The sequence below is a fragment of the Magallana gigas genome, chromosome 4, assembly GCF_963853765.1.
Source record: "Magallana gigas chromosome 4, xbMagGiga1.1, whole genome shotgun sequence".
Classification (NCBI taxonomy): Eukaryota; Metazoa; Mollusca; class Bivalvia; order Ostreida; family Ostreidae; genus Magallana; species Magallana gigas.
The window spans coordinates 20,172,474-20,191,381 of record NC_088856.1 but is presented as its reverse complement, the minus strand read 5'-3'; the positions used below and the strand labels follow the sequence as shown (position 1 = coordinate 20,191,381).

The window sequence follows — 18,908 nt, the reverse complement described above, 5'->3', positions numbered from 1 at the left end:
CCCCCGGGGACGATGATTTGAACAAACTTGAATCTACACTACCTGAGAATGCTTCCATTTTAATTTGAGCTCTCCTGGCCTAATAGTTTTTGAGAAGAAGATTTTTAAAGATTTTCTCTATATATTCCTATGTAAAACTTGATCCCCCTCTTGTGTCCCCACCCTACACCCGTGACCCTTCATTTGAACAAACTTGAATCCTCTTCACCTAGTGGTGCTTTGTGCTAAATTTGGTTGAAATCTGCCCAGTGGTTCTTGAGAAGATAAAATGTGAAAAGTTTACAACGACGACGACGACAACGCCGACAACGACGACAACGACAGACAACAGACAAATTGTGATCAGAAAAGCTTTGAGCCTTTGGCTCAGGTGAGCTAAAAATTATCATTTTTATGATAAGAAAAAGGCAGGTTGATAAAAGCTTGTAATGTTTATCTTGTTTGTATAAGTGGCATGTATTTTATCAATACACCAAATATCAGTACAAAAAAATCTTGTAATTCAGACTCACCAGACAAATCACAAACTGTCGACAAAAATATTAAAATAGATTAACTTTAAAATGATTAGAAATGTACATGTACTGAGAGTCGGGTAAATCCAGTAATTCCGTCCTGGTTTGTTTAATTCCTCATAAAAGCGGTTTGAAAATAGTAAGTTCAACTTAAAAAAGAAATGTTCATTATTGCAGATTTAAAACCAAAAAAAAAAAAAATCTTCTGTTTTTGCCATTTTTTTTTTCGATTTTAATAAAGTATCCTTTTAAAAAGTAAGAAACTTTTAAAATTAAAAAATCTTATGTGTGTAAGTTCAAGATAAAAATGATGCACGAAAACCTGACATCTAATTGAACTCAAACATGGATATAGTACATGTACTCGTGTATTAAGAGCTCCATTTTTTGCATACATTTATTTTCTTAATTCATTTTTGCCGCTAAAATGAGTACGACATCCCAAATATGAAAGGATGAAATATCCGTGTGTTTATACGGATCTATAAGGAACAAGTCTATTTTCAACCAAACGTTTTTTACTACCCGAGGCTTTAAAAGGAGAGAGAGAGAGAGAGAGAGACAGAGACAGACAGAGACAGACAGAGACAGAGAGAGAGAGAGACAGAGAGAGAGAGAGAGATTAAAAATATATAATACCTTTGCATTTTATATCCAATATAATTCATAAAAAGGGGATTTTTTTTCATTTAATTTACGAGTATGAGATATTTATGTTTGTTTTAGGAATAATGCAAAACAAAAATAATAATTTATTCAAACCATTATTAACAGAGCGTTAATTCGACAAGTAATCGACGAAAAGCAGACTTCTCTGTTAGTTGTGTTGTGATTTAACAACACAGATCATTTCTTTGTTACCCTTCACACATTGTTAAAAAAACCCAAATACTTTGAAGCTTGTTTTGTTTTGTGTAATGTTAATAAAAATATTAACTTCAATTTACATCGTTGGAACACAAAGACTGTAATTTCCATAATTTTTAGGCACATGTGTCATAATTAATTGCAATCATACATCTATGACTTCAAGGCTATTATATTCTAATCTAATCATTCCATGTTTACATCAATTTAATGATCATTTTTAATTGATATTTCTAGTGTTCATAAAATAATAAAATACTAGTATCCACAATAATAATTATAAACTGAACATAAATAATTATAAACCGAACATAATTGTTTAAAATAAACCATAAGATAATGTTATGCATTTAGAGCACATTTTACGTATGCAGATTAAAATACTGTTAAATCTCAATTGTAATGAATACGTTTCACACCTTCTGACAATGAGGACAATTTACGCAAAACTTGTTTCGTCCTCTCATATTCGTCCGTGTATATGGCTCTTTTTTATTGGATAGCATCAAGGATGTAAATGAAAACCCATATTCATTTCTGAGAAAAATAAAAATTACAACATCATTATAATGTAACTTTGAATTTTATTCATTTCCAAAAATAGTTAATAATTCTCTTTTTTCAAACACCTGATTTTATTTACTAGAAAATTGTATTCCTTGCTTTAATTTTAATTTGGCTTACCTCGTACTCTACTATAATAGTATTCGTCGAACACTCTTGCATACTTTTGACATTTTTCGGGTTGTCCTAATATTTGAAACATAACGCTAACAATGCTCGAAAGTTCAGGAAAGTCTTTGCATATGTTCTCGATCTCGTCGATGTACTTCCTTAAAAGATTAATGTTACGGTCTAAGCTAGCTACGGCAAACACATGGCTGTAGTATGGGATTAGCGTTTTTCTAATATTCTGCATTTGGGATCGTACTTCTTTCGAACCACTGTCAAAAGTTTCCACTTTTAAATAGTCTTCTGTCAAAAGTTCTTTTATGCACCTAATTGCTGTTGTTATTGCTAGTTCAGAAAGAACTGAGTTTTGCTTCCAATACTCTTTTTTGCTGTAATCATACAGAAAACTTGCTATTGCTGTAAAATGGCCAATGCTCTTTTCTGGAATTTTTAACCAGCCAATCCAATGGTCAACCGCCCAGGGCAAATATGTTTGCAGTGCAAAACCTTTCTTTTTGATGATTGATTCCGATACATTCTTCCCCATGTTTTCATCATATATGCTTGCTAGAATAACGCGAGACGATTTTTGTTTAATTTTTTCTAAGACCGATTCAAAAAGGTTACTAACGCTTAAACGTTCTTGTTTCTTATTTGTATCAGGTACAAAAAGTCTTTGCTCTAATCCGCGTTTAAGAATGCTAAAGGATTCACCATAGAACCCTTTTCTGGCCATAAATTTTGCTGTAGCCACTGTAAGAGGTAAACATAATTCCATCACGAATACATTGAAGTTTTTGTTTGCGCTAAAGTCTTTAGCATGTGATAGAAGGCGCTTAATTAAGTTAGCTGCAAATTTGTAACCATGTTTTTCGCCAACAATTTGAATAACACTTGCAGGAAAAATACGAATATATTTAATAATGATACATAATGTGTTGACATCATCGTCCCTAAAGCAGTCCAAAAGATTGTTTTCTGGTATAAAGTAATGTGGAAGAAATCTCTCTTTTAAGCAAGTCACCAAAGAATCCAATACGTACAATACGCAACCACTGAAATTTTTCGCCCAGGCTGTAGGTGGAATTTCTTCGCATGTCATAAGGAAAACGGACTTCAAATGCTTTGTTTTGAAAGGTAAATGATGTACAATGTTATCTAGCATAACCTTTAAAACATAGAAGCCGTGCCTTTTTGCATTCGTCAGACTCTTAGAGATAATGCATTCTGCCATAGAAAAATCAAATTTCCATTCAATTTCTGGACTAATACTTTTTGGGTGAGATTTTGGAATCAAGGTGCAACCTGCCTCGACGATAGAACTAATCACATTATGGGAAGGAAATCCTGATTGTCTTTCCTTTTTCCAACGATGGTAAAATGGAAACGTGAAACAGCGCACTCCAGTACATTGAATTTGATATGGAAACCCCATATTAATTTTCGAATGTAACCTGTCCGGAACTGCAATTTGTTTTTGGAATAAATTTGAGCCAAGTCTTACAACGGAGTCATTATTGTTAATTGAGTCGAAGGAAGGGAGTTTCAATCTACAATATCCAGGAAGTGTTTCTGAACAGTCGACATATAAATGACCTGGCATGGGTTCCCAAGTTTGCATTCCCCTTTCATAAATCACTTCTTTTTCTAAGCTTAGAACAGCTATTCTTGGTAATTTAGAACTAATTCTCATGTTCATCGAGTCGTTTGATTTCTGTTTCCACGAAATATCTCGCAGAAAAATTTCTGTTTCGTCTTGAAACGAACCCAAGAAATGGCAAAAGACTCCTTTTCGTTGGAACAGATGTCCCTCAACAAAACTGCTTATAAAAAACATTTCAACTGGAAGAATGTGTTGCATGATGAATGTCAAATGAGGAAGAGGTATTCCCGAGACAGGGTCAACGTGCTGCTGATCTTCAATTAATCGCCTTTGAGATTCTACAAATAAAGTTTCAAAACCGCTAGATATGGCTGCTAAGCAATGCAAAATGATAAAAATGTTTTCATTTGAATACAAAAATTCCCATTTTAAAAATTGTTTTTTAAAATACAATGTATATTTAAAACACAGCTTGCCTTCTTTATTGCGAAACAGTACATCGCTTTCAGTGTACGACATAAAAATTGACTCAACATGAGTATCTTTTGTCAGCCTTTGCTTCTTTACATTTCCGTTTAAATGAATACACTGTAGAACATATTGGGCTGAATCTGCTAGACATGAATCGGCAAAACACCCTTGGGACAAAAAGGCAAATTTTTTGTCAACCATTTTTGATCTCTCTTCGGTAGAATATTTAGAACAAGTAACTAGCATCCGGTATATCTGTGACTCTAAAATATAAATATCATGTACTTTATTTCATTTCAGTCTGAAAGAGTAATGATGAAATAAACTAGAAAGGTAAAGAATTTAATGAAAAGTAATGCTATATACTATATGGTAATTCCATTTTCCATGTCATTGAGCGGAGACTAAAATAATGAAATTCCCCAACGTGACCAAGACAAATATGAAATTTTTTCGACGTTTCCATGGCCATCTCAGTTACGATTTCAGTACGTCTAACATCGTTGTTAATAACATTAAATATTGTGATGTGCAATAGAAAGACGTCAGCCAAAGCTTGAAGAATGATGTGGTCCCCCCATTCTCCTGTTTTGTTCATTCTTTCGAGGTAGTCTTCCCACGATTCTCCTGATAAAAATAATGATGTATGAACTCCATATTTGGCAGGGTTTGCTCTTAAATGCCTGAAACATAACATTGTGCAAGATCGTAGATAGTATCATGGTCAAATAAAAATAAATGACATTTTTATAGCAGGAAATGAGAAAGACAGTTTAAAACGCACGTTATCGTGTAAATTTTAGTCTGTCGACAATAATTTGTTAAGTTCACTCTTGTAAAGTGTATATCATAAATACCGGAGGTTGCTTTCATAATACAAGTAAGTTTAACTATTTTTGTGACTTACAAATGTGTACTAAAATTTATTCAACGCAAAAAAAAAAAAACAAACAAAAAACAAAAAAAACAAACAAACAAACAAAAAAAAAAAACACACAAAAAACAACATTATCATTAACATAAAGGGACATAAAATTACATGTACCTGTTTGGAAATATTAACCTACGCGTCATCATCAGCATTGTTTAATAATTCTTACTACGTACAGTCCTTGATACGTTTTACTATCCCTTTTGAACGGTGAGCGCACCCTGAGCGAACGGTGAGCACAATCTGGGCGAACGGTAAGCGCACGCATAGCTGAATTTGGTGAGCGGTTATGAGCGCAAACGTTAGCACAAAGTGAACGGTGAATGATACGTAAACGCTATATGAACGCATGATGAACGATTTTAGGAGTGTCTAGGGAGTTTTGTATTTATAAATCTTGCATTGTATTTCTTCTGTAGTCAGAAGAAAATAACAAATAAACAATCTGATGTTTATATTGTTATCAGCCTAAATATAATATTATCCTTGTCGCACTATCGGTTAAAATTTGACACATAAACTGTACTGACTGACCTCCCGTACTTTTACAGCGTACATATGAAGAGTACCAGTATTGTGCATTTTATATAAATAATACATTACTTTAATTTTTTTATTCATTTCCTGCTTCAAAAACTGGGCACTATGAGAGAAAAGAAGAAATAAATAAAAACGTGTAGATGTTGATAATAAAATGGCATTAACCTAAAAACCACAGGGTGGTGTGTGTAATTGCGGATTTTCTCAAGAATATGTACTTTAATTTTTACGAATTAAATTCTAATAAAAATGATGTTTCTGATGTGAATGTAAGTTTCCTTTGACCTTTACGCACGCATTCTTATCTCTTTTTTTTCGTGTAAGTCTCAAAAAGTCCCTTTACATTGGCGTTCTGAATGAAAAGGGACTAACCGATAAGTGAACACTGAACGAAGATGATCGCAAGGTGAGCTCTTTGTAAACGCACAGTAAGCGCGCGTCGACTGCTTTTATGAACGGTAAGCGGATAGCGCAAGTCAACGCATGGAGGAAAAATGGAAGAGAAGAACGTTTTAGGGACTGTACATTTAAGTGCCAAGAAATCATACATCAAATATACAGAGTAAACCGATTAGTTGGAGGGAGTAGGAATTACCCTCCGATTCGTAACGGAAGCTTGCTAAAAAATCTTATTTGTTTGTATTTGCATACCAAACATCTAGTTGACTTTGTGAAACGAAACGCATTTATACAGAAGAGAAAATGATTTTAGGTTTGAAATGACATTCAATTAATTCAAATTAATATTCCATCACAAATTTAATTATAACAGAATAAAATCCTTAAGAGAAGATGTTTGTGGATAAACACATTTTGGAAGCATTAGCAATAATGTAAACATTGATAAGTTAGACAATGAATCCAAGTATTTTAATGAAAGCTTATCTTACTTTATTGCCGTCTTACGTAGCGACACCTCCGTATGCCCATGACATCCATTGACCATAAATTGATCGGCTACAGCACGGAACAGACAGTTTCCATCACCATAAACATCTTTAATCTCAAAGTTGTTTTCATTAGCAAACTTTTGAGCTGGTAATATTATCCAGTGAGATATATCTTCATCTTCATCACGAAAATAGAAACTTTTACATTTAATATTCAATATTCTTCATTTAAGGAATGAATTCAATATTTATTTGTTTTATACGATATAAGATGGTTTGGGACAGTTTACGCTTTATAAACCGCGAAGCGGTTTATAAAAAAGCGTAAACTGTTTCAAACCATTTTATATCGTATAAAACTAATAAATATTGAATTCATTGCTTATAATTTAATTTTTTTACTCTTCATTGTTGATAAAAACAGTTGTTTGACCTTTAAAATGACGTAAAATTGTACAGAACTCAAACGTAACGTCAGGCGTATTGATATGTTTTTTTACGTTAGTCTTACTATGACGTAGGCAACATTCTCTATACGATATAAAATAATTTTTCTAGCCAATCAGAAAGCGCGTTACAACCAGAATTAAATTATACATTATTATGTTCATTTAATTTTGAAATGCAAAAATTTTCATTTATTATATAATTTTGTCGAATCATGAGATTTATTAAAACGCTAGCCTATAAATCTGAAATAAGTCTTGTTTGATTAAACTTACATTTCTGAAAATCTTCATCTCCATGTCTACTGTGTTTTGGATGGTATCTAAGGCATTTCGGACAAAACGCGTCCTCAAATCTTTTCTTTCTTACACTTTCCCAATACTCATCCTCACTGTCAAAATAATCGGTTTCGTCAGTATCTTCCGAATCATCACCTGGTTCCAAAGTGAAGTTGTTTAAATTCGCCTTATTCACTTTTTTCACATGATCGATATTGCTGTTAAAACTATTTTCTTCGGAAACGGCTCTGTCTTGATTGCTATTAGATGGGGTATTTGTTTCAGTCAAACAATTGTTGAAAACAATTGAATCTTTGTTGTTTTCGATTGTAATTTCTCCTTTTTTCCAAAACTCGTTAGGTGCGGCTCTTTGGTTCACTTTTTCAATCAACTGAGTGACATTAGTCAGTGACATCTCTGATAACTATCCTGCAACAATGGTGTCTTCGCAATATTCTAATAAATACGTGGGGAAAATGTGAGAAAAGTCATTTCCCGTTACTTGCACAATCTTATTTTCAGTTACACGAGGACGGAAATTTGCACTGATGCACGCGAAAATGCAATTCATACAATATTTTTTTTTTTAACGTTCTTACGCCCTAATGAGAACTTCTGCATCATTCCACTACTTACGCTTGCAAAACGTCAATATGTAAATGAGAAAAGAAAGTTGTACATTTATTTTTTATTTATTTATTTATTTATTTATTTATTTATTTATTTTGCTACAGAAATATTGTTTTTGATAAAGAAACACGTATATAAACCATTTAATGAAATTAAGGAATGTCATTGTCTAAGTTAACTGAGAGGTTGCCATTTCAAAAGTGTGCATATACGTATACATGTACTAGGGGGGTCACCTAGATTCTTCGCGTATTACGTCTGAATCATCAGTTTTTGTGGCGACCAGGTTTCTACGCGTTCTCTAAACTGGTGGAGTGTCGTATACAAGAAAGTACAAACTTCGAGCTGTTACATGTACAACAAAAATAATCTAAGTGAATATATTTTTGTGATACATTATAAAGATTTATTTTTAAACTTCATTTGTTAGCAAAGTTAATTTAGTAAATTCATGTCACAAAACAACGTCAACATTTACGTACACGTTTACACCCCAAAGTTACCAAATCTCAACTGATAAATTACAAAAACGTTTACGTGTCGTGTAGTTATCACAAATGTATGCGTATCCGTAACCGTTTTATATCTGAACCTCTCTATTATGTACCTTTTGACAATTTAGCGATTATATTAATTAAAAGAAGAAACAGTATTTAATAAGAAGCCATATATAATGTAAACGTTATGCAGAGAATTAATTAATTGCACTTAATCGTAAAATAAATTCTCCTACTGCATATATTGTTTGTGAAACAAATTAATGCTGCCTGTATCTGCATATATCTTTAGCAAATATATTTTGGTATTTTAAGAAACAAAATTTAATGAACAATAGTGGATTATTTGTCATTATCACCCAATGAAACACCGTACGTTTGTAGTATTTAAATCTTAAATTGACCATTTAGCTCACCTGAGCTGAAGACTCAAGTGAGATATTCTGATTACATTTTGTCTGTCGTCCGTCTGTCTGTCCGTCCGTCCCTCTGTCCGTCTGTCGGTCCGTCCGTCTGTGAACTTTTCACATTTCCAACTTCTTCTAAAGAATTACTGGGCCAATTTCAACCAGTCCACAAAGCATACTTAGACTACGGGAATTCAAAGTTGTGAAAATTAAGAACCACGTTCTTATACAAGGAGAGAGAATTAGGAATTATTAAAAAAAATCATTTCAGTGCTCCAAACGAATCATAGTAAATTAATTGAGCTTATTCCTGAAATAAATTTATTTGATTTGCATCAGCAACCTTAGCCATATGCACAGTCATACATTACAAACAGGAGACCTATGTGCCACATCACTCACCTGAGCAGTAATACCATAACCCTGATCAAAGTTGCTTTACAGTATAAAATGCAACATATTTTGTTAATTTAGTACATTTTTTTCTTCATTTCAACATTTTTCACTATCCATATATATGTTAACCATCGAAACCTTTCTTGTTACATTTCTTTCCGAAAGGAGAATGTTAGAGATCATTATTTATTATTATCTATGTAAAAATTCAACCCCACCCTTGTTATAACCCTACCTTAAAACTAAAGATTATGATTTGAACGAACCTGAATCTACTCTACCTGAAAATGCGTCCAAACAAATTTCAGCTTTTCTGGCCAATTAAGTGTTAAAGAGAAGACTTTTACATATTTTCGTCTATTTATTCCTATATTTAGAATTCAATCTTATTAATGCTCTTACTTATTCATGGGATCGACTTTCAGTACTTCAATACTTTGCTTCTTTTAGCACTCTATTGTATTATATTCGGACGAACGTAGTGAGGGAAAATATAAGAACTTTTATAGAAACACTATTTGTATTTTTAATCTATTAATGTTTGGTTAGTTATATCTTATATTCTGTTGAGTTTCATCAAATACATACATATATAGATATAAATATAATTTTATTTGAAATGCTACAGTAAAGTCTCGTGTTTATAATTAGTTACATATAACTATTTGTTTAGCCAAAATTAGATCAAAAGTTTAAGTTGCAAATTATACATGCCTGGATAAACATACATGTATAGAAAGAAAACATTTTACAATTTTTACACAGAGTGTGTTTCGTGATACCACGGGATTAAGACAGTTGATATCGTGTGGATTATGAATCACACAGATAGACAATTACTGAGTTGCATCTTATTTAGTGAAACGTGGATTTTTTATTATATTCCCATAAAACAGAATGTGTATCCATAGTTTTTAATTTAAAAATGTTCTTGCCAGTGTGTTCGTTATTTCGTAATCAGCCACCTGTTGACTAATTTCCCGGTGAACAATTCTCGGTAAAGCATTCATTTGTCTCGTGTCGTATTAAACAATTTTATTAAATTCAGGAAAAATTAAACAATTTTGATGCATTTATTGAAAACTTTTTAACGTTCTTCATGTGTAGTAACACAAGTTTAGGTTCAAATGAAACACACTGTTTAGATTATTCGGTAATAACTATATACGACCAAAAAAAAGTTTTCTTCAGGGAATTGCACAATAAAAATGATGGTGTTTAAGATGAGTTTCGCAAACGCAAACACTCATAAGCGCTTGGAAAACATTATTAACACGTGTAAATCGGCAACAAAATTTATATTTGAAAATGTTTGTTTTTTTGCCGCGGTCGTACATGTATGAGGAAGTAAGACTAATTCGATTTACAGCTTCCAATTCGTCATTAAAGTAAATGCTTGTACTTAATTTACGATCGCTACTTAAATTGATCAAATGTCTGTACATGTGTATTTGGTATATGCTGGCTTAAGGGATGGGGGTTAAAGGTGGTACAATAAAATGCGGTACAAATCAGTCGACTTATTAGGAACAGGGCGTTAGAGTGTAAAAGTGTTTGTTTGGTTTTTGTTGTTGTTGTTTTTTTTTTGGCTTTTAAAACAAACCAGAATGAAAATGTCCTCAACAACATATATTTTTTTAGCCAGTTTCTTGCCTTGCAAATGAGATATTTTGATAAGAGTTAACCCCCCCCCCCCTTTTTTTTTTATTATCCTGCGTGATGAATAATTTTAATTTTCTGAAGTCATTAATATATTTGTTGGAATTATTTTGCAAATTTTTATTCAAAATGTTTGGAACAAAAATAAATTGAAATGAAATCTCATCATTTGCTCTTTACATACCAATGTTATAATTTATAAAAAGTATTGATAAATTCAACACTTCAAATTTTGGATTTTTTTTTTCTTGCAAATATCTTATTATCATAAACTGTCATCACAATTTCAAGGAAGGTGTTCAAATATTGTATGTTTTCAGTCCATTGGAAAAAATATTTTTGGATTTTACTGTAAACCTGCAAAAGAAAACAAACAGGGAAGCTGAATTTTTTGTATGGTATACATTTTTATCAAGATGAATATTTGAGAAGACGAGGTTTGGATTAATTTTTTGGTGATGCAATTTTTCGTAAGAAATCTTGTTTTGATTGCTAATCATATTTTTTCTTCTCATCTCTTAAAAATATAATGAAAGTGACAAAACCTATACTATATCCATACTATATTTTCAGACCGTAGATCAACATTATACCTTTGCTACATGATGTTGAGGATTATATGAGAATTTATTCCCCTACAAAAACAAAAATATTTTTCGATAGCATCTCCCGATGATCTCATGGGGAAATAACTCTTCATATGTCCCAACATCCATGCGATAAATTGTTTTTATACCGAACAACGTATGATTACAAATAATTCACAAGGTTCTTATAGGTTCCTACTTGTAATATAATAAGAAAGTACATGTAAAAATGTTTACATTTGCATGGCAATATACCTTTTTGATATCATTCGAATCATATATACCTGAGACACCTGTCGATATATTAATGTTGAAAAAAGAACACAATTCTCAAAATACTTTTCTTGTTTAAGAATTTTCAAATTCCACAATATTTGACCAAAAAATAGGTTTTAAAAAGTTCTGGAAAGGTAAAAATTATAAATTATAAATTATAATAACTATAAATATAATTATAGTTTGACCAAAATACGTCACTAAATGGAGGTGTTCCACACACTTTTTTAAAAGTTTTAAAAATTCCATATTCATTTCTTCTTTCTTTACTTCAAATGCTTATTATTGAGCTCTTATATAGACATTCTCTAGGTTTCTGAAGAAGTCGGATATGCTATTTATTCCCCGGTATATTGAATGTTTCATTCGCCCTGTCACATGACTATCTAGATTCGTAACATAGAATAATTATACATGTAATGATAATACAGTAAAGGAGTTTGCTAAATTGCTAAGGTCTATAGTGTATTGCGAAAAACAGATGAAATACCCTCTCTTAAGAAAAAATCATTTTGTGCCTTTCATTTTTGTTTGAACTTGGCTCTTCTTAACTAGATTAAACTTACCCTTATCACGACAGTAGGCATTCATCTTATCAGCATATTCGGTTGCTCGTTTGGGTTGTCTTGTATACAAAAACATTTCACAGACAAGTCCAGCTATTTCCGGGAACTCCTTGCAAAGCTTCTCAATGTCCTCCATGTAACGGATAATTGGATAGACATAATAATCAATTTTTGAAATACTATACAAATGCACGTAGTACAGGATTGATGTTTTCTTTAACGTTTTCATTTGGGCATCTATTTCTGTTTTTAAAGCACTATCTTTCACGTCTTTCACAAAGACTGATTCATTCTTCAATGTTTCTTGAACACAGCGTATTGCCGTTATGATGGATAATTCAGCTAAAATTATGTTTCGCCTCCAATATTCTAGTTTGCTGTAATCGTACAGAAAGCTAGCAATAGCATTCAGATTTCCTTGGTTTTCAAAAGGAACTTTTAGCCAGCCTATCCTACTGTCCACTGCCCATGGTGTATTCGTTTGTAGAGTAAACACTTTCTCTTCGGGAGACATTTCTGGTACATTTGATCCCATTCTCAAATGGTGTGACCTCGATAAAAGAACTCGCGATGATTTTTGTCTAATTTCTACTAGTTCTAACCTAAAAAGATCGGAGAAGCTTACAGCTGTTTGTGTTAGATCTGTCTCAGATAATAGAAGACTTTGCTCATATCGCTGCTCGAGAATGTCAAGTGATACACCATTGTATCCGATCTTAGCCATCATTTTGACTGTTGCAATTGTTAAAGGCCAAAATAAGTTATTTATTCCATTATGAAATTTCGTATCTTCAGATAAATCTTTTGCAATTGACAATACCCGTTTGATTAGATTTGAACCATATGTGTAACCATATTTTTCAACGACAATTTGAATAGCATTGGTAGGGAAAAGACGGAGATATTCAATCAAAGTGCACATTGTACTGATATCATCTTCTCTGTGACAATCGATGAGATTATTTTTTGGTATAAAATAGTTGGGCAGAAATCTTGATTTTAAGCATGACAACAAATAATCAAGTGCATACAGTATGCATCCACTAAAATTTGTTTCCCAATCACTAGAAGCCATCTTCTCACAGGTCATAAGAAATACTGATTTTACATGCTTCGTTTTTAACGGAAGGTGGTGTACAAAATTTTCAACCAGAACCTTGATAAACGAAATCTATGAACCTGTGCCTCCGTAAGACTTTGAAAGATAAGGTGTTCTGCCATGGAAAAATCGAACTGCCACTCAATTTCTGGGGAGGTGCTTCTAGGATGTGATTTTGGAATTAATGTACATCCTGTTTTTATTATAGAAGTTATAAGAGACCGAGATGGAAAATCGAACCCTTTTCTACTTTCTTTCCAGCGGTTGTTAAATGGATATGTTAAACATTGCACTCCTATACCAAATATCTCATATCGTTTTAATGATTTTATTTTTAATCGTAAGTCGTTGGTGACACTAAATGCTCGCTGATACATGTCTGAGCCTAATTGATTATTGCCCTCTCCTGATTCAGGTAAGCTAGGGAAAACTTGTCGAAGTCTACAATATCCAGGGTGGGTATTACAACATTCAACATACAATTGTCCTGGTATATCTCGAGGAGTCAAACTTACATTTGGAAAAATAGCCTCTGTTTCTGATTTCATAACAACAACCCAAAGATTTCCAGACCTCTTTTTCTCCCTCACCACTCGGGTTCGGGTTATATCTCGTAGCGTTACTAAGCTTTCATCGGTTTGATATCCTAAGATATGATACCATACGTTTTCGGTACAAAAGATTGGACCATTGATTTCTAGTTCCTTGCAAAACATGTTATACGGAAACAAATGTTTCATGATGAATGTTAAATGATACAAAGGTATTCCCGAGAGGGGATCAACATAGAATTGGTCTTCAGTTGGCTTTCTTTGAGAATCTGAAAAAGTAATTTTGATATATATGACAAATGTTAAATTTCTAAAATAGATAATTTTCGTCAGTCAACTAAAATACATGGAGTTTTTAAAATGTAACTACCCTCTGTTTCTTCTTGTTGTAAGTCTTTTCCGTGGTAGGATATAAAAATTGGTTTAATATCTGCATGTTGTGACCCTTTTCTCTCTTCTTCAGTGGAAATATACTGCAATACATACTGAACAGATTCTGCTAAATAAGATTCCGGAAAATGGCCCCGGGACATTGATATGAACTTACTATCCAAAACCTTTGTATCAGAATTGGTCACTAGCATTCTATATATTTGAGCCCCTGAAAATGAAGAATTTTTAGAAATTATTTTAAAATAAATACGTTAAGTACTGATATAATTTTCGCAGACCTAGAGAAAGATAATTACTGTAAGGCATTCCTGTCAACCATTGAGAAGGACGTAGACTAAAATAATGTGACTCTCCTAAATGACCAAGATGAATGTGAAATTTTATCGCCATCGAATGGGCTTGTTGTGAAGATATATTTGTACGTCTGGTTTCCGTCTGGACAAAATTATAGATACTAATATGTAACAGATAAACATCAGCCAGTGCCTGTAGAATCATATTGTCTCCCCATTCTCCAGATTTTTTCATTCTTTGAAGATACTCTTCCCATGTCTCTCCAAATAAAAAGGAAGAACTATGCACTCCAAACTTAGAAGGATGTTTTTCTAGGTGTCTGAAATATTTTGAAATAATATTTCATTACTGTGCTACTTTAATCAAAAATCTTAGTACAAAGTAAACACTTACCTTAACAAAGTTTGAAAACTTAAATTCAAGAACTTCAAGTTGAAATACTCACCGATACTAAATAGTTCGTATTGTAAAGTTTTAACTGCGTTGAAAGGAATTATTATAATGCCATTCCGATAATTTTGAAAATGATTAATTAAAGAAAATGATTAAAATTACCGTAAAATTACCGGAATCGGTCTTTTCCTCTGGAAGGGAAGGGGGGCCCCACCCTCCGCAAAATTCAAATTTCTTTAAATGACATGCACATTGCAAATTATCAAAAATATGCCTAATGCATCCCCTGGCTAACTCTAACTACCGTCAGACCCTTATCCCCCAACCCCCACCCCCGGAAAAAATTGTCTGATATGCGCATTCTCCCCCTCCTCAGAAAACAAAATTATTCCTCCGTGTAAAATTTCCAGGATCTCCGCATATATTTTAAAAGGTGCATTGGCGCTTGCCATATTCGATAAAAAATGCGTGTAAAATGTTGTCTTTTGATCTTCATACCGGGCAAACCCACTGTATAAATATTATCGTCTTCCTTTTTCTGTATGAATTGTATTTCACAAAGAAATCATCATGAAACAAACTCTTACGTATATTGAAAGCATTTGTCTCTTTTACTCAGTGTTTATACATCTAATATTGTACCATGGTCAGGGATCAATTTTGTATTACGAGACCATGCCCAGCCAGGAGCAAAACCTAGGCAACATGACGCGGCAGCTACTGCTAAATCCCAAGTTCAGACAGCGCATATACCCTGCAAGCCCTTTACATGTGTACATGTAACAGGTATTTCAAGCCGTGGCGCATATTCTAGGACAAAATCAGACCAACCAAAGCCACTTGAGCCACTGCCGAAAGTGACGTGGACCAGTTGGTCCCCAATAGATTAAAAATTAAAATCGTAAATGGCAAATTTTGGCCAATAAGTTGCAAACGTGGATAAGGTGACCCCAAAGATAACGTAAATTCTTTTCTATGAATGCGAGTAACCTCACCTTAGCACCCAAGTCAAAAGCTAAGCCATTATTCAGGTGTCGACATTTGTGAAAATACATACACACAATTAGACTTGGGGGAAGTCAAGTTAAGACATAACGATTGTTTTATTACCATATGCAGGAAAAAAGAAGACTAGCACCTTCATACCATTTGCCTTTGTTAATCAAGAGCTATGGCTTTCGTACTTGAACAGCACGCCAATCACTGCATGATGCCCATATACCATTTCAGCAGAACTCTCTCATGAAGTGCTCTGATTTAAACTAAGGGGACGATGTAGCAAACACCAATGCCAATAAACACATGAATGTTTTTGTGTTCACTAACTTACTCTTACATTAGGCACAACACATCCACAGCGTTTAGTTTGAATTTTTGGTCAAAAAATGGGCAGACAATATGGCGATCTAAGCTCCTCGAGAGGCCCTGAGCTCTAAGTGCATCCATGCAGTCGTGCCCTTATTCTCAATCATTTAGACCAACCAGTAACATTGCTGCTAGCCTGCCCAGTCAGAGTTTCAAAATAACAAGAATATTCTGCTAATTTTTCACTGTTTGGTGGCCTTAAAATAATTACAGGATTTTTCGTGTGGCCTTTAACTTTGCTATGAGGGTCCACAAGTAGCCCTCAAATCTATGTCAGGGTCAGAATATGAAGCCGTTCAACTCGTATTACGGGATGTTTTATTAGGCAGAGTAGAAGGCCCCTAACTTGAACAACCCCCTTTGAAAAACCTCAGGTTGTCACCAGTGGGCATGGTAGAAAAAATGGGGGGGGGGGGGGCTTTTATAGATTGATGCATCATCTCTCCACCCCCCCCCCCCCATCCCTGGAGCCAGTGTCAATGATTTCATGTACAAAAAAGTATTGCTTAGTTAGGCGCACGTACATGTATACTTCTTTTGATGAGGCATTAGGCATGATCTCTAATCTATTTTCGGGATGGCCATGGACAATAATGTTATTTTTAAATAACAATTATGTAATTGTTCTTCTTGGAAAAAAATGTTTAAAGATTATGGAATTTTTTTTTCAGGGATATGATAAATGAGCATGGATTGCTCAGACAGAAAAAAATATTGAAGGAATAGATAAACAGATAGATGATATATAGATAAATAGATAGATAGATAGATAGATACATTGTAGATAGATAGATAGATAGATAGATAGATAGATAGATAGATAGATAGATAGATAGATAGATAGATAGATAGATAGATAGATAGATAGATAGACAGACAGACAGACAGACAGACAGATAGATAGATAAATAGATGGATAGATAGATAGATAGATGGATAGATAGATAGATAGATAGATAGATAGATAGATAGATAGATAGATAGATAGATAGATAGTTAGATAGAAAGATAGATAGAAAGAAAGGTATATTAATATAGCATGATATTTTTATTCAAATGTAAGCATGCTCTCATGCATACATGGCAATTTGTGTCAATTTTAAATTACTGTAAATTATATAATATTGTAGAAATGTTCATTAATTTAGGAATATGCAATATGATTGTACACATATTTACATTTATTTTTTAGATAAATTCATTTAATTGTTCTATATATTCACAACTTTTATTAAATAATGTGTTTTAGAAAGTATATAGAAAAAGCAGCAATAAGAAGTGTGTAAAGACAACGCACAAGTATTCGTTTTGGTACACGTATTTTTCTACATCATAATTTGAATAATATCCAGCTGAGTGCAAGTGATTACCTCGTTTGTACATAAAAGTGAGAGTTGTTACAATTTTTCTTCATCACAGCATGCTACATTTATTTTATGTTACTTAATTATTGTTTAAGCATTGTTTTCACATTCATACCAATCAAAACGGATCGATTTTAAATTACTGTAAATTATGTATGCCTATGTCAACAATTTTTAGATAAACGCTTTGAAAATACATTTCTGTGGAAAGCTGCATTGAATATAACTTAGATTAATCACCTTCAAATTAGTTCATTTCTATAAGAACAGACAGAAATAAATAGTTTATGACAGAAACATGCTTTTCCATTAACCTGAAATAGGTTCTTCAATTGTCTGAAAGTAGTCGTAATACACTTAGATGTCACGTTGAGGAAGTATTTAATAAACAGTAAATTATATTGAACATTTTGATATTCTGTTACATGTATTGCCCATTGGGAATTAAAAACCTGTTTAGTTTTAATTATAAATGGGCCATGGTAAAAGAGCTAATTAAGTTTTAGGGGTAAATTAGGCAATAAAATGTATATATTCGAACGTTGTTTGAAATTGAGTGTATCAAACATTCCTATATTTTATAAATGAAATGAACACAATTAAATAAAGATAACTATGCAAATGAATTACTGATGCTGTAAATGTATTGTAGACGTCATACGCAAGTTCGCCTGTCTTCTCAAAACAATGCACAACGTAATGTGCATTTTAAGATACGCTTCAAACATCTGTATTTCGACATTTTATTTTTGAAGATATTGCTTCTTAAGTATATTGTGCTGTAAAATACGATTGCTAAAGCATTAATTACATAAATAAAAATATCCCATGACCAGATATTTTTTTGATGTGTGGGGATTGGTAAAAGCTCTCATAGAATGTGCATGCAGACAGCAACACGTCCATAGACACACAAGTAATTTCTGGCGTATTGATGCACTTTTAAGGTCTTCCGCTTCCGAGCGGAAAACCTTACAATTATTCGGAAATATTTTCAGATTTCTTCTTTTTTTCTTCTAGACGCCAACTTTGATCATTAATATCTCATTCGTTTTTTCACTGATTGTTTTGATATTTTCAGGTCTGATAACATGCCGCGCGGTTTTGTCGTTTCATATTTTACTTGACAAAAATTCCTATCCGGTTTTGAATTTTTCCCCTTCTTGTAAAAATTTAACGACTTTTTTAGTCGGACGGGTTTAGCTTTAACGATGACT

The 18,908-nt window shown here is 33.0% G+C and overlaps 2 long non-coding RNA genes across 2 annotated transcripts; both read right to left on the bottom strand.

Annotated features, from left to right (window-relative positions):
- Window positions 1–1,216: 1,216 nt before the first annotated feature.
- On the bottom strand, window positions 1,217–6,628 carry LOC117682964 (uncharacterized). The gene is made up of 5 exons (XR_010712941.1): window positions 6,490–6,628; window positions 4,495–4,811; window positions 4,134–4,391; window positions 2,067–3,995; window positions 1,217–1,919 (listed from the first exon to the last, which is right to left on the bottom strand). It is a non-coding gene; the product is annotated as an uncharacterized lncRNA (long non-coding RNA).
- A 5,628-nt stretch (window positions 6,629–12,256) lies between these two features.
- Window positions 12,257–14,788, bottom strand: LOC136274533 (uncharacterized). Its single transcript, XR_010712940.1, has 3 exons — window positions 14,572–14,788; window positions 14,253–14,483; window positions 12,257–14,151 (listed from the first exon to the last, which is right to left on the bottom strand). It is a non-coding gene; the product is annotated as an uncharacterized lncRNA (long non-coding RNA).
- Window positions 14,789–18,908: the final 4,120 nt, after the last annotated feature.